Genomic DNA, 17561 nt, shown 5'->3' on the forward strand with positions numbered 1-17561 from the left:
TCTCAGTTGGTTTTCCAGCATAGCTTGCGAATTTACAGAATTTGGAGTCTCTGGATCTTAGTGTAAACTCTTTCTCTGGAAATCTAGCTTCCATATTGGTGAAGCTAACAGGGATAGCTATCATACTTGGAAGCTAGTCAAAACAGATTCACTAGACCTATTTTCCCAGAGATTGGAAGTTTGGCCGGACTTGCAAGATTATATCTCTCGAGAATGTACTTACAAGATCAAAACCATCAAAAATAGGAAGATTTACTAGCCTAGAATCTCTAATAATTGAAAAGGACAAGCTCAATGGGGGAATACCATAGACAATTGGGAATCTGGAAAAAACTAGAGGTACTTAGTGCGGACTGCGGAGAGGTGCACGCTCACAGGAAAAATCCCTAAAGCAATTTTCAATTTGAAAAGCTTAAAGTTTTTTAATATGGCATAAAATAGTTTTGAAGGCGAACTTCAAGCAAGTATTAGTGAGTGTTCTGGACCCCACAAAAGTGGCCCAATTCAATACAAACCCACATTCAGAATTAGCCTACTTAAATACCTACAATAAAGCCTTTGCTCAGAGCCCATAAAGCCTATGATCAGAGCCCAATTTATAGCCTACCTACTTAAACAACGCAAAGTCTATTCAATTAAACACGTGTCTTAAACACTTGTGAGGAGTCAAACAACTTCCACAACTTTTGTCCATATTCAAAATACGTTCAAATAATTCACAACACTACAGATCGTGTTATAGTTCCTCAGCCGTTATCCAAGTTCATCCCACGATTGGATTATTGGAGGAGGAAGTAACCGATCACGATCCTATAAAACTCAACACTTGTCATTCTCCATAACTACGCATCGAGACTTGATCCCAAGCAATATAATATTTGGGTACGTATGAAAGTTTAAACCGAAGTCCAGTCTCAACTTTCTCCAACAACCATCCCCTCCGAAAAGATCACTTTCGATCCAACTGGTGTGTTTTGGCAAATCTTTTCCGAAACATATTTATTTGGTGCCGTCTTTGCTCCTACCCTCAACCACAAAAACGGTACGTCAATGGTTTCACGAAGAACAAACAACGGTGAAAGTTCTCCTTTTTCCATTCAAGTTCAGCACTCATCTTTTGCAAATGGGAATTTACTTTTCAAGTCCGATAGTTCTCAGTTATCTACGACTAAGAGGGTGGGTATTCATATGGCAGATCCAACGACTCATGTCGACCATCATCTTCAACAATTGGAGAACAAGAACAAAAGTATGAAGAAACAGGTGTATCAACTTCTGATCAGCTCCCAAATGTGCATTTTATTACCCTTATATTACTACAATATATCCCTTCTTACGCTTAATTAAAAGACAACTCATAACTTTTATTGCCTTTTTCAGGTTACAGAGAATTTCAGACCACTTATCATAAAAGTTGCATCTTAGCACCTAAAGAAGCCTTAATTACGCTTATTATGAAGACCAAAAGCTGCTATGAAAAAGTGCTGAAAAAGTCAAAGTCATCGGTCAAAGCCCTCAACTCATAAGACTAGATATAGAGGCCCTTATCTAAAATATGGCATTTTCAAAAACCTACCTTGGTTAAGAAGAAATCAAAAAGCAAAAGAAAAGGCAAAAGCAAAAAGTGAAGTGTGAGGTGTCTCAAAAGTAATGGAGGATAAAGGCAAAAAGTAGGGGTATATAATCTAAAAGTTAGGGAGAGAGAATTTACCTAGACTTAATCTAGTGTCCTGTAGGATTTATTTTCTTGTATAGTTTTTTTTATTTAAGTCATTTAATTTCTTGTTTTTTAATTAAATCTTGTTCTTGTTTTTACATTTTCAATCAATCAATCAATCTTATTTCTTTGTGTTATTTCTTCAATCAATCATTTTGTTTTATTTGCTTTCAAGTTTATGTCTTTTCAATCTTCAAAACAACTTTAGTTTCAATGTTCTTCATAACTTAGAACCCAAAACTTGTCCTAACTAAGATCCTACCTTCCTTTCTTCAACTCCTAACCATTGGAACTCTAAGCAATCTAGGATAAACCTCACTTCTTACAATCTTTTGAAGTTACTACCACTAAACACAGTTTCAAATGGCACCGCCGTCATGGATTGAAGGAACAAGAATGCTTGGTTGAGCATCTAAGGAGGGAAACATCCTTCTCATCTTTTTCATTTCTTGTTTTTCTTGTTTTTTTCATTTTCGTTGTTTTATTGCATTATTTTTCTCTACTGACTTATTTTTTTGCAATACCAGGTTCAGAAATCAAAATATACAGAGGAGCTGAAGTTGCTGACCGGAGATGACATATCTTGGCTGGAGCCAGCGAGCGACCGTGCCGATCATTGCACGATCAAGCGGGCCACCCTCGACATCGAGTCCAGTTTTTTTCCAGATCCAGATGTTTTTCGATGTTGAATTGATCTAAGAGCCTAGATTTTGTAATAAAGTAGGATAAACTAGTGGAACTTGTTTGTAATAGTTAAAGATAAAACAAAAAACGAAAAAATTAGGAAAAATGGTTTCTGATTGATTCTTGTGGATGAACATGAGATGAACTTTGTTGAAGTTGTAAAGTTACCAAGGGATTAGAGTTTTCATTGCCTTCGGAAGTTCAAGTGTGTGAGGCAAGTTGTGAATCATAGCTCATACACTTTGAATCAAATTAGTAATCAACACTCTAAGTCTAATTAACTCTAGTTAATCTAGAATATCAATGTAAACTAGTTAATCTATTAGATTAGTATAGTATTAATTTAGTTTTAAGTTTTGGGCCCTTAAAGGAAAAGTTGTTTAATTATCAAAAACCCAAGTTGTGGGTTTTTTAAGTAGACCTTTATTGTAACTTAAAACAAGGTAAAACTCAAAAGGTTGGGCCTGATTCTCAGATCACGCGCCAACCGATGTCACCTTCTCCTAAAGCAGCATGTAAGCACAGCTTGAGAGGTAAATTCTAAACCTCCTCGAAGCCCAAGTAAGATGATACCTTGTGTGTTCAAGCATGCTTACGTGATTGTTTGAAATTTAATTTCCGCACTACAACTTTCTAAGTCTAATTAACTCTAGTTAATCTAGAATATCAATGTAAACTAGTTAATCTATTAGATTAGTATAGTATTAATTTAGTTTTAAGTTTTGGGCCCTTAAAGGAAAAGTTGTTTAATTATCAAAAACCCAAGTTGTGGGCTTTTTAAGTAGACCTTTATTGTAACTTAAAACAAGGTAAAACTCAAAAGGTTGGGCCTGATTCTCAGATCACGCGCCAACCGATGTCACCTTCTCCTAAAGCAGCATGTAAGCACAGCTTGAGAGGTAAATTCTAAACCTCCTCGAAGCCCAAGTAAGATGATACCTTGTGTGTTCAAGCATGCTTACGTGATTGTTTGAAATTTAATTTCCACACTACAACTTACATTTGCGCATAAGGCTGAACCCGAGCCACATAACAACCATTGGGAAGTCATTCCCCAATGTAGGTAAATTGGATGTTGCTTGATTCTTGAAGCCCTAGACAAAAAAAAAAATGAATTAAAATTAATCAACTAGAGCCTAAAGTAGTCACGCTCTTCTAGAAAATGACAAAAATATAGCCATGAGGATTTAGAGTAATCAGTTACCAGATTCCGGTAGACCAACTACCTTCCTCACTCCCCTCCCCCAGATTCACTGTGAGTGAGATTCTTGGTAGCACACCACTTGGTGAAGTGACTGCCTACTCTTCTGAGACGTGTAGTATAGCCATCCTAGTCTCGTGCCCAATTTCTCCCTTGAACAGGGCATAATAAAATATAAACCAAAGCAAAATTTTCAAAACTCCATACTTGCAAAAATGAATTTTGATTTCTTGAGCATACATTGCACTGTTTGCGCATGTTAGAATAGTTTTGGGGTCATGCTAAAAGTGCATGATACTGCGTTCAGGCACTACTGGTATTAGCAAGAATAAAACTTACTCAAGTAGGACAGTACATCGTCTTAGATAATCTCCTGTTTTTAGTCCTCCATCTACTAAGATGGCCGACGAAGTAATGCAAACTGAAGAGCCTCTCTCCAACTTCTACACACCGTTGCAAGATGGACCTCCATCTTGTATACAACTCACACCTCTCACGAGCGATTTTCGCATTCCACCGAGCGTATTCAATCTTCTACCCATCTTACACGGGTTAGAACACGAGTTACCGTACGAGCATCTATGTTGGATACATGAAGTATGTAATACTTTTCACCCTTCGGGAGTCCCCGACGATCAGGTTAAGCTATGAGTGTTCTCTTTCACTCTAGCTGGTAAGAGTCATGCTTGGCTTCTTTCGCAGAAGGCCAACTCTTTCGTTACATGGGAAAAGGTTGTGTTTTCCTTCATGAAGAAGTACTTTCCGTCGAAGAAAATAGAAGATATAAGAAGCAAGATACAGTTCTTCAGACAAAGCCCAAGTGAGATATTTTCTGAAGCATGGGATAGATTCTCTGACCTACTCCATTCATGTCCTCACCATAAACTAGAAAAATCTACTCTTGTCTAATGTTTCTTCAAAGGTCTTCTCCCAGAACACAAAGTAACCCTAGACATCATGAGTAATGGTAATTTTTTGGATAGAAGTGCAAATGAAGCCTTAACCTTTCTTGAAAACCAAGCTAAAAAGAGTACTCATTAGGGGGACATAAACAATTCCAGAACAGACCAACCCAGTACATCTAAGGCTAGTGGTATTTTTGAGGTGAAATTAGATCCAGAAATCAAAACCTACTTAATTGAAACCCTCACAAGAAAGATAGATGCCCTCACAACTAAACAAAAAGACCCAACCCCTTATCCTATCATGAACATAAATACTTTACCATGCAATTTTTGTCTAAGCTTAAATCATATAGATGCCACCTGTCCCTTGATCACAAACCTATCATCACTTAAGCCAGAAGAAGTCTTTGCTTTCAATGTACCAAATGCACCATGGAGACAATACCCAAACTTCGTATGGACCAACATTTCACAAAACCAACCACCTCCAGGTTTCAACAAACCACCAAATGCATTTAGACAATGACAAGGACAAGGTACCTATATCAATCATAACATAGTATTGCTTCTATTCCAGTTTAACCAGAACTACCAAAACCCACATATCAACAACCAAAGAGACCTAGTTCTAGTTACACCATCAACTAGTGTCCAAATAGATAAGCCCACCGAAATAATGCTATCTGTCATGCAACAACAAACCCAAATCCTAACATCTATGCAACAATCTCTGAACTTGTTAGCCCAAGAGAAAACCCAGAAAGGTGTGTTCCCAAGACAAGCTATTCTAAATCCTAAACCAACAAATATAACCTTAGAAGCAACAAGTGACATGAACGAAGTTGGAGTGCTAAAAACTCTTTCTTAATCATCCCACCTACGAGGTTTAATTCCTCTTTTTCGATGTATTCCTTTCCATTTTCATCAATTCTTCTGCTTTAAATGGAATACATCAATAAAGTAATTGGACCTTTCCACTTGGAGGGTGTGGTTGTAAGTGCCGGAGACTTGAGTCCACAATATATCTTGCACATTCCATGTTAGCACTTTTACTCGTCGTTTGAGTAGTGTACCTCTATGGAGCAAGTATACAAATTTTCTTTTCTTTATTTTACAATTTTTTTAGTATAGTTTTTCTATTTCTGTTATTTACAATTCCTATCATTTACAATTCCTGTCTTTACTTTAATTTCCCTGCTTTCTGTTTTTACGTTTTCTGTCTTACATAAGCATTTTTCTTTCAATCTTCACTTTTGACGCTGAGTAGTCTTTCCTCTATAATGAAGAGATGTGAAACAAAGCAAAGGGCGATTGGGATTGAGTGAAGGTGTCTTACAGTTGTCTCTCATGGTTGTTTAGCATGTCTCGTCTTCCATAGGTATGTTATATCGTGGGATGGTTGGCAGCTGGAGCCCTTGATTTTGAAAACTTTTTCCTTCTATGGGTGATTTCTATTTGTTTCGAGCTTTGTCTTTCTCTCTGGTTGGAATAGCTACAAAATAGGGCTAACAAGATATTAGGAGAGGAGAAACTAGATTATCTAGCAATAGAGTTAGTCCTCTTCACTAGATTCGCTTTCTTGTAAAACAAGGAAGTGCACAATCTAGGGCAAGCCAAACCCCACGCAAGTTCTTAATTAGAATCACTTAATTTCAAGCATCTTCTATTAGGAGGATCGCTTTCGTCACAATGATTTTTCTTAGTAGTTTATAGTTTATATTTTTCTATCATAGTAACTTAGGAACATAAAAACCAAAAAGCCAAAAACAAATGTTTATTTTCTTTTAATAAAATTGTTGTTTTCACCGCACTTATAATAGATGATTCTCGATATATCAATAGTTATGTGATATTTTAAAAAACCAAAAATGGAAAATGGATTTTACATAGACCAACCCCTAGAACAACATAATCTAGGGGTGGTTTGATATCAGCTTTGCTTACTAAGGGTCGCCTATATCACCGAGCTATTCGCCTGGGTCAGGACATTCCATGTCTTGCATAATAAATCCCCCAACTTGCGTAGCTAAAGCTCTGTCTGTATAGGTTGGGTTCGCCATAGAACCGACACGAAAGTTGCCTAAGATTATTTGTTATGGTTTGTTTTCAAATAGCAGTGTCTAGAATCACACTTTTGAATACGAGTTTCTTAAAACATCTCTCCATAGTTTTCAAAATTAGAGGATATAAAAATTAAAATTATACGCTCTGGAGTAACGAAAATGATACCGGATTCACGTATAACTTTATCTTTTTGTCAAAACCTCTATATGGTTAGAGATATATTTTGATTGAGAGTACCTTTAAAAAAAAAAAAAAAAAAAAAAAAAAAAAAAAGGCGTCTCCAAATGAGAATTAAACAAATAGAGTAACCTAAAGTGATACTATTCTCTGTTTAATTCTATCTTTTTGCCTCCACCTCTCTATTTTGTCTCGAGAATCTGACGTTAAAAAACTCCAACTTGTACAAAATTTTCAAAAAATTTCCCTTCTTAAAAATCTTTTCCCTTCCATTTTAAAATATTTTCCCTTTCTAAATCCCTCTCTTTTTTCAAAAACTTTTCAAAAGCTTTCAAAATGTCATCTGTTAAGAACAACAACCATCCACCTAGCAAGACTAGATGGATAAGTTTCAATGATCATGTGCAAGCACTTCCTAGAGAACTGCAGCTGAAGATACGGATACTTATACCAAAAACCATCCTTGGTTTGGGTAAGAGTTCATACGCACGTAAGAGACGAGCTATGAGAGAAGGCTGGTACTTGAATTGTCAAACACCAACTTGTCCCGGTCTTCAACCTCATAATAATTATGTTTATAAAGTCTACACGTGTTATCCTCTAGTGCATTACGCTCAGTCTAAGAGAGCAATCCAACCATCTGGTTGGGATTGACTCAAGTTTTTAACAACTTCCAACCCACTTTTTAAAAAATTCAGTCAAACTTATTCAAAATCCAAAAAAATTAATTAAAACTTTTCTTATGTTATATGTACATATTTCTCTACAGTTCCTTTTAATTTCTTTGCATCATCTACTTTTCATCCACCGTTAGATGTGAGTGTACTTTATACCGTTACATTGCATTTTTTATGCTGATCGTTTTGGTACCTCACGGGTCAAGATTTGACGACTAATGAAACGCGGATCGGCTCTTGAAGTTGGTAAGGCACTAAGGACATGATTGAAATTATCTGATTTCATTTGGGCTTGGGCCAAAATTTTGAAATAACTTAAAATGGCACGTGCCATCATCTCGTATATATAACTCGCGTCCGCCCAACCTCATCATCATCCCCAATTTTTCCGAAACCTTAGCCACACAATTTAGCTCGCGACCACCCATTCACCTATAAACGCCACCACTCCAATTTTTCACAGCCTACCCCACTTTCAACCCCCATTCTATCACAAAACCTAAATTTTATCAATTCCTACTCCAAATGACTCGAGTTCTTAAAATCATGCTGGAGCAAAATTTTGAACCCATCTTCAATTCCAATATGTTTGAAATGCACTTCAATGCTGAGATTAGGAGAAAAGGATGGGAAGCTTTGGTTTTGTTGGGAGGTGCGGCCTATTCTCCCTCTCTTAATCTTTCATTTTATAATTGGATGCTTAGAGGGGAGGAGGACCGTATCACGGTTGTCAAGATAGCCGCTCGCTTTAGCTCACCAAGGAGGTGGTGAGTGGAGTTTTGGGGATTCCTCTAAAGGCTTATGATCAGACGGAACAGTCTCCAGACAGTAAGACCATCGATGTGATAATGGTAGAGACACTTCTCGAGGGGGTGAAAAACCCCAAGTCTCACTACGCGTTATAGAGTTTGCTACGAAGGAACCAGTTGGCAGTATCTCAGTAGACAGCCTACAACTTGGTAGGCTCAGCCAAGCCTTCTAATATAGGTAAGGCGATGCTTCATATATATATACTATGGATTCTTCAAGAATAGAAGAATAGCTTCTGCATCGTCTCTTTTATCTTTGAGCAACTCTACAAACCAAAGAAGTTAACCACCCCTCTACCAGTGCTGATCACTAGGATCATGTAGCAATGGGGGTTCAATGCCACAGACGCACTAGTGGAGGTCAGGGACGCTACCACAGGTCTTATCTATGCCCACTGCGTCCAAAAGTTTTGGTATCCACCTGCCACCAGAACCGCCGAGCAAGCACGCCCAACTGAGAAAGTGGATTACTTTATTGAAGATGCCACTCGACAGTTCACTCATCCTATGGATGGAATTCACTTCCTCCATGGAGACCAGAGGATTTTGCATGCGTACCTCCACCAACTCAGGGAAACTCAGGGAAACTCAGGGAAACATTATAATGGAACATCGGACCATTAGAGAGGAGCAGCGTTCTCAATATAGTGTCACTAGAACACTACAGAGCATTAGAGACGCGCTCCCACGTAGTGATAGACATACTAGGATCTGACGTCATTAGGGAGAAGGATCTTCTCGACGTTGTGAGGAGTCATGCACGGATTCTGACTAGGCAGCCCCTTAGTGTCCGTATAGATAGTTTATTATGTTTTATTGTTTTTTTTTATTTATTTTATTATTATTATGACGTTTAATTACATGCTTGTTTTATTTTTCTTGTGGAATTTGGTACATGAGTAGAAGATAAAACAGATACATCAGGCCAAAATTTTCCATTTTTCTTTCATGCATTTCATATATGTTTTCAAAAATATAAAAACCCAAAAAGATTTCATAAAAGAATAATTATCCTTAGTATAATAAACCATGTATTTCTCATTCTATATCAAACAACCCACGCCCAAACTTATTTGGGGGTGACATATTTTCATCATAAAGAACAGAATACAGGTGCATCGCCGTTTTTGCTAATGTTTCTATGGTAATCTCTTTTCTTATCTCTTCATACTTTGAGGACAAAACATAGTTCTATTTTGGGGTGGTATAGTAACATTTTGCAAAAACTAGGCATTTTCTATATAGTAGGTATGATAGTATAGTTCTTCATTTCTAAAATTTTTTCAAAAAAGACCAAAAATATTTTTCTGTTTAGTATTAAAAAGTCTTGTTTTCTTTTTCTATGATGAATAAAAAGTTTAGAGGTCTCATTATAGCAATAGAGTAAGGATTCATTCTTCGTACTTAGACTAATATACGTACAATAGTTTCTACATCTTTTCATGAATAACATGCATCAACATTTGTTTGTATATAGCAGTGAGTTACGAAACAAATGTTAGAACAATTAAGTTCCATATCCTGTGAGAATCTAGCCAAAATCCTCATCTAAATGATTATTAAGTGATGACACAAAGGATGTCTGGATAAAAAGACTACATATCCACTTGCTTGATCACCACGCTATATCCTAAGAGAGAATTTAGGCCCTTTTTGGATCGATATAGCCAAATAAATGTTAAAACTCCAAAAAAATAGTTTTCCTCTAGTTACCCCTCTTGAGCTTTCACCCTTTTCTAAAAGTCTTTTTATTCTTCACCAAAAATTTCTAACCCGTTACAACACACAATAAAAAGCTTACCTAGCTAACAAGTTGAGAACTAGATAGATATCAGAAAAAGAGAAGAGAAGACATTGTACAAAAATAGAACAATTATTTGCTTCGAAAAGAAAAGAAAAAGAAAGAGAAGAAAAGAAAGACCCACCAAAAACCAAAAACTCCAAAAAAATCAAAGGAGTCAAAAATCGAATCTCCTAAAAGTTCAAAATCAAAAGGAGATGATATCAAAAACCAAAAACAAAAAGAAATAAAAGCAAAGTTAGAACTCCAAAAAATTCAAAATCATATGGAGTCACAAAGTCAAAGGGCTAAAAGAATGTATCACAATTCGAAAGCAAAAGAACAAAATGACGTTCTTTTCTGGCTACAAGTATCTTGAAGACCCAATTTCCCAACTTATTAGATTTTGTTTTTCCCTTTCTTTCTAAACCATTACTATAGCCCCGTAACTCCTAATAAAATACCTCTAGCTCAATTAGGAATAGGATGGTGTGATAGAAAGTGCACGCGTGATTAATCGACCTCGTTTTCTTTAAACGTCATTTGAGTATGCGAGGAATATAAGTGCCTGCTGCACTTGAGAGAACAAACCTTGAGTGATCAAATCTATCAGAGAGTTCTGATTACAACACACCCCTGTGAGAACCCACCTTAAGGACGCTTTCCAAAAGTCTCGGAAACAACTCTGCTTTTGCATTTCATTGCTCATGCTTTGTATATTTATCTTTAGATGATTAAATTACTATACATATGTTATTCTAAGTTCAAAGGAGTTTGTCCTTATTCCCCGCTAATGAGATGTATGGACTTCTAAGAATAAATAAGGAAACAAGACTCTTTATACTAAATAGAAGAAGTTTGTGAGTACCTTCACTGAAAAACTCTCACGAGAGTTAAAGCTCGTCCACTAGAGAATTCTTAGTGGTTTAAGGCCTTGTTGCATATGGTCAATGCAATCGCACTCTGCGAAACGAGATTAGTATAACTTAGAATAAATCACTCATTTGTGATCTTAGGGTGTGTTTGTTTACTGGCAAATCTCTAGTGGGAAAATATTAGATTTGCCAGTGTTTTCCCATTAGAGATTTGCCAGGCTAATTTGTAGTGGGAAAATTTCAATTTGCTAGTGTTTGTTTGTAAAAAATTATATTGGGAAAATATGATATTTGCCAGTTTTGCTAGTGTTTGTTTACATGGTTTTTTTCCATGACAAATGATATTTCAACTTTTTGGAAATTTGTTTGTTTGTTTTTTTTTTCAACTTTTTTTTTTTTTTTTTTTTTTTTTCAACCTCATTGAAATATATAATAAAAAAAAAACAAGAAGTATGACTTATGAGGGCAACAATTCATTAAAACCAAACGACTACATTGGCATATCACATAAACCAGTCCACACAAGGATAGAAGAAGCTTCACAAGGAAAACGATTCACAAGGATAGATAGAAAAAGCTTCACAAGGCAAACAACAACACCACCCGAACCCAAGAAGCACCAAAGACTAAGACCGGCCAAAGATCGGCATCAAGACTCCAAAGAATAAAGCGGCAAGAATAACACCCCAAAGATCAAGACTCCAAAGAATGGCACCGACCCGGCATCACTCCAAAGATCAAAGAAGACCGGCACTAGCACTAGCACTCCAAAGACCAAAGACTAGCACCCGGGAATAAAGAAGACGACTCCAAAGATTAGCAAAGACTCACCACCACACACCACAATCATATCAGTTGAAAGAAAATAGAAAGGCTCTACATGTAAGAAGTAGGTACAAAAAGAACAAGAAGCACAACAAACTACTAAATGCCAGACATATAACTAGCTGGAAAAAAAAAGGAAGAGAAAAACGAACCCACCAAATGTAAGATGCAGCAACATCAGAGTGTTTCTCATTTGTCCTTGCAATAAAGATATCCCAAAACACATACCACCACTCGTAAAGAAAACCACCAGGAGCATCAATAGCTGTAAAAAGCCATGATAATAAGAATGCTATAACAAAATGAGACAATCTCCACTTATTACTAATATCTTTACAAAAACTTACCAATAGGATCTGGAGACATTTTTCCTTCATCTTGAAAAGCTTTAGTAGAAGGTTGCAAGTTCCTTTTTACTAAATAATCATGTATATACACATCTAACCTGTATTTTCTTGATTTTTTGTGTATGACCACCACGCACACCAGTCCACACACACCACGTACAACACACAATGCACAGTCACTTGGTCAACTAGAACTCGAAGAGGCAACACCAGGAAGAAGCAGCACCACCACCACTCCTCCACACTTTCTGCGCCCTCTTCACCACTCCTCCACACTTCACACCACCTGCACTAGACCACCACACACACTACACTACACTGTACACATACTACACTACACTACACAGACTTCCACCACACACAAACAAACCTACATATACTCACAAACCTCCATTGACCACAACACACACACTCACCGGCACCACCTACACTAAGTAGTAGACACCAACACCACTACACCACTTGCCACCTATATATTTACACACACACACCAACCAACACACACTAACCACACTACCACCACCTGCCAGCACCACCACCTGCCACTAACACCACTACACCACCTACCACCGCACATCACACCACACACACTCACACACACATCAACCAACACACACTCACCACACTACCACCACCTGCCACCTGCACAACACACGCAACACCACAAATACACACCAGCCAGCACAAACCACACAACACTGGCCACCACCAGCACACTCACACACACCTAACAATAAAACATCATCCTCGCGAGACCTTCAGCTTCACTTCCATGGTATTTTAGTATATCACAAACATAATCCAAATCTATAATTAACAAACCAAAAGTTATCAAATTTGGCTCAAATTAACACTATTACTATAAAAGGAAACAAATTAACTTACAGTGAAGATCTCCACCACCTCAAAATCCACTTCAACTCAAGCCATAATATTCCGCCTTTAAAACCCACAGTCCAAAGATCACACAAACAAAAGAAAAGACCAAAAAACTTAAAACTTCAAGAAGAAGAAGAAGAAAAAGAAACGTTTCAAAGAAGATCTTGCATTTCTACCACTACACCAAAAACAAAACAGTAAAAGCCCCTCACAACATCATCATCATCCATCGTATGTCAAACCTTTAGGACCGCCATGCCCACTCTAAAAGCTTTTTACAAGAGAGAGAAAAAAAAATATGAGAGAAAAGGTGTTGATCGAGTTTCCTTCGTGAATGAGAAAGGAAGATGAGAGCGAAAGACGGTGGAAGATTTTTCTTGCCCTAGTGGGAAAATATCCAGTGGCAAAAGAGTTTAGGGGGAGAGGTGGATTTTATTTTCCCACTTCTAGTGGGAAAATTTTGTTTGTCGGCAAATAGTAAATAGTGTTTGCCAGTACCTTTAAATACACCCAAACACTGGCAAATGGTGCATCTAGTGGGAAAATAAAATTTGCCACCCCCATTTGCCACTAAACAAACACAGCCTTAGTTCTTTCTCTCATCCTTACTTGAGGACAAACAAGATGCTATTTGGGGGTGGTGATCAGCTGCCAAATGTGCATTTTATTACCCTTATATCACTACATTATAACCCTTCTTACACTTAATGAAAAGATAACTCATAACTTTTATTGACTTTTTTAGGTTACAGAAAATTTCAGTCCACTTATTATAAAAGCCGTGTCTTAGCACCTAAAGGAACCTTAATCACGCTTATTATGAAGACCAGAAGCTACTATGAAAAAGTGCTGAAAAAGTCAAAGTCAAAGTCAATGGTCAAAGTCAAAGGTCAAAGCCCTCAACTCAGAAGACCAGAGATGGAGGCCCTTATCTTAAAATATGGCATTCTTAAAAACCTACCTTGGTCAATAGAAAATAAAAAAACAAAAGCAAAAGGTGAAGTGTGAAGTGTCTTAAAAGTAATGGAGGAGGGCAAATCAGTAAAATGTGACAAGATAATTAAATTAGATGTGAAAACAGTAGTTCTAACATGCTAAAATCTTTCTAATCAAGTTATAATAATACTCTCAAATATCATGTGATAAAGAGGAGTAATCGTGTTCTCCACTTTTGCTTGTACGTACTTGTAGCGTATTTAGATTAACTTACTATTAACTAATGAGATAGTAATATGTGATGTGAATATAGTAAATATAAGATTGAAAATAGTAGATTTAAAGGTGAGAAAGATAATTAGAGAAGACTTAATCCACCATGCAATTCAATTGACTATTAGTTAGTTATCGAATTGCCTATTGATCCTTAGTGAACACCAAATCCTCTCTGATCAAGGTTCTACTAGCATGAGAGTTTAGCTCCACTACAAATCTCTTTGATGGTGGCTCTAAACTCTAGTTCAACTTTTATAGTTTTTATCTCTAAACAACCATGAGAATCAAACTTGAAACTCTATTCTAAACAACAACCATTCTAATTAATCAATCATCCTCACATAGCTTCATAAACCCCCTCTAATGGAGGTTTATCATTGTTTCATTGGATTCATTAAGCTAAAACTGTGAATTAAAGACATAAATAATAAAACAAGAATTGAATACGATGAACTAAAACTTTATTTGATAAGGATTTAATGGAGGCTACAATGCGAACCTAATTCTAACCCTAAACTAAACTACAACTATACTAAACTAATTAGAGACTAAGGGGAGAGAGGGTGACCAGCTCCTAAATATGCGCTTTATTACCTTTTTATTAATGCATTACAGTCCCTCTTACGCTTAACGAAAAGACAACTTATAGCTTTTACTGTTTTTTTCAGGTTAAGGAGTATTTCAGACTACTTATCTTAAAAGCTGCGTCTTAGCACCAAAAGGAGCATTAATCATGCTTATTATGAAGACCAGTAGCTGCTACAGAACAGTGATGAAAAAGTCAAGTCAACCGATCAAAGTCAACGGTCAAAGTCAATAGTCAAAAGGCTTAAATCAGAAGACCAAAGATGGAGGCCCTTATCTCAAATTATGAAGACTTATCCTTAAACCTATCTTGGTCAAGAATGTACCCATAAAGCAAAATAAAAAACAAAAGTGAAAGGGGTGTCTAGTTTAGAATGAATGAGGACAAATCTATAATTGGCAAAAGGAGGGGTATATAATAAAAAAGCAAAGGAGAGAGAACTCATCCATTGTATTAGGAACCAAACCATTTGGTTTGCTTTACTTTTCTAATCTTATTTTTCAATTCAAGTTTTACTTTATTGTTCTTTATTTTCTTGTATTTCGATCTTGTTATTTTATCTTGTTTATTTCAATTAATAAATATTTCCTTGTTCTTCTTGTTTTAATCTTTCATTTAATCATTTGCTTTCAATGTTTTAAGTCATTTCAATCTTCAACAACTTGCTTTTCAATGTTTTCATTCACTAAACTACCCAAGTCCTAAATTAAGAGTCTACCTTCTTCCCTAAACTCCCAATCTCTTCAACTCTAAACAATCTTAGATGAACCTCAACTTCTTACAAATCTTTGAAGTATACACATTACAATCAACAGCTCCAAATGGCGCCGCCGTCATGGATTGAAGGATGAGAATAGCTTGGTTGAGCATCTAAGGAGGAAGCACCCTTCTCACCCTTTCATTTCTATTTCTTTTATTTTTCATGATTTTATTTCGCTGTTAGTTCGTTACTGATCTATTTTCTTACAAATCAGGGTGTGAAACTAAGAACTTGAATAGGAGCTGAAAAAGTAGCCGGAAGACGATAAACTTTGGCCGGAGTCAAGTGGCATCCACACGGGCGACCACGGGCTAGCCAAGGGGCGCTCGCAAGTTCACCTCCGCAAAAGGGTATCCAGTTTTTTTGGCAATCCAGTTGATTTGTGATGAACAGTGGTACACTAAACCTAGATTGTGTAATAGAGTAGAATAAATCAGTGGAACTTGTTTGTAATAGTTAGAGATAAAAGAAAAAAAAAAAAAAAACTAGGAAAAGTGGTTTTTGATTGATTTTTTTTGATGAACATGAGTTAAACTTGGTTTAAGTTATACACTTACCAAGGGGTTAGAGTTTTTATTGCCTTGGGAAGTTCAAGTATGTGAGGCAAGTTGTGGATCATAGCTCACACACTATGGATCAACTTGGTAATCAACATTCTAAGCCCATTTGACTCTAGTTAATCTAAGAGATTAATCTAAAACTAGTTAATTAGATTAGTATAATATTAGTTTAGTTTTAAGTTTGGGCCCTTGAAGGTAAAGTTGTATAAATTGTCAAAAACCCAACTTGTGAGTGTTTTTAAGTGGACATTTATTGTAACTTAAAATAGGGTAAAGCTCGAAAGGTTGGCTTGGTTCTCAGATCAAGCACCAACCGACGTCGCCTTCACCCCAAGGGTCGTGTACGCACACTTTGGGCGGTAATTTCTAAACCTCCTTGCTACAAAGTGTAAGAGGATACTTGTGTATTACTAAGCATGCTTGGATGATTGTGTGATTTATATTTCAGTATCGTCTTTACATTTAACGCTAAGGCTGAACCCGAGCCCTAAAAGAACAAAAAGTGGGGTTAAGACCCACTTTAGAACAGATGTTGTATGAAATGTGTGTTACATAGACAAAAATAAAAATATAAAATCAACCAAGCAAAGCCAATTTAGTCACGTCCATCAGGACAAACATCTAGCATGAACAAAGAGAGTAGTAAACTACCAGATTCCAGTGGACCAACCACCTTCCTTTGACGCGTAGAGAGCCAAAATCCTATGCCATGGGTGAGATTCTTGGTGGCACACCATCTAGTGAAGTAGCGATCTTCTCCCTTGACGCGTGGAGAGCCAAAATCCTAGTCTCGTGCCCAACTGTTCCTTTGAACAGGGCATAGTAAATTATAGACCAAAGCAAATATTTTCAAAAAATCCAAAAGAAGGAATTTCTACTATTTATCCATCATTATTGATTGTCCATCATATATCGAATTCGAGTCTACTACGAGAAATCCTTACGATTATGAACTTTAATTTTCAAACTTCCCTAGCACCCCATACACTCAAGAGTTTTCTAATCATGTCGACAATTCATGGAGTTCCACCACACATAGTCAACCACCATTCCATTATCCATATGGTCAGTCAGAGTACGGTTTCACCCAAAACCCATTACCATTCACATCACCATCCATATCAAATTCATATTTCACTCCACCATCTATCACAGACCAACTCTACCAGGAAATGGCCAAGCAAACAATACTAATTCAGCAAATAGCAACTACCTTAAGTTTTTTCCAATCTGATTCAAAAGATTCCACATCTGAGACTACTATTCTTCCCACCAGTCCAGAACCCATCCAACAATAGAAACAAGGTGTTATTATAACAAAGCCCATTGCTAAATCCCATCCTGATACTAATGACCAATTAAAATCCCATCACCATCCACCTGACTATCGTGTGAATTCTAGATTTTATAACAATGATTATATGCCTGAAGTCACAGTTTCTCTCACATACCTTAATGCATCATCATCCACAAATGAGGAAACTCCGACAGAAGAAACTTAAG

This window comes from Coptis chinensis, chromosome 3 (assembly GCF_015680905.1).
Source record: "Coptis chinensis isolate HL-2020 chromosome 3, ASM1568090v1, whole genome shotgun sequence".
NCBI lineage: Eukaryota > Viridiplantae > Streptophyta > Magnoliopsida > Ranunculales > Ranunculaceae > Coptis > Coptis chinensis.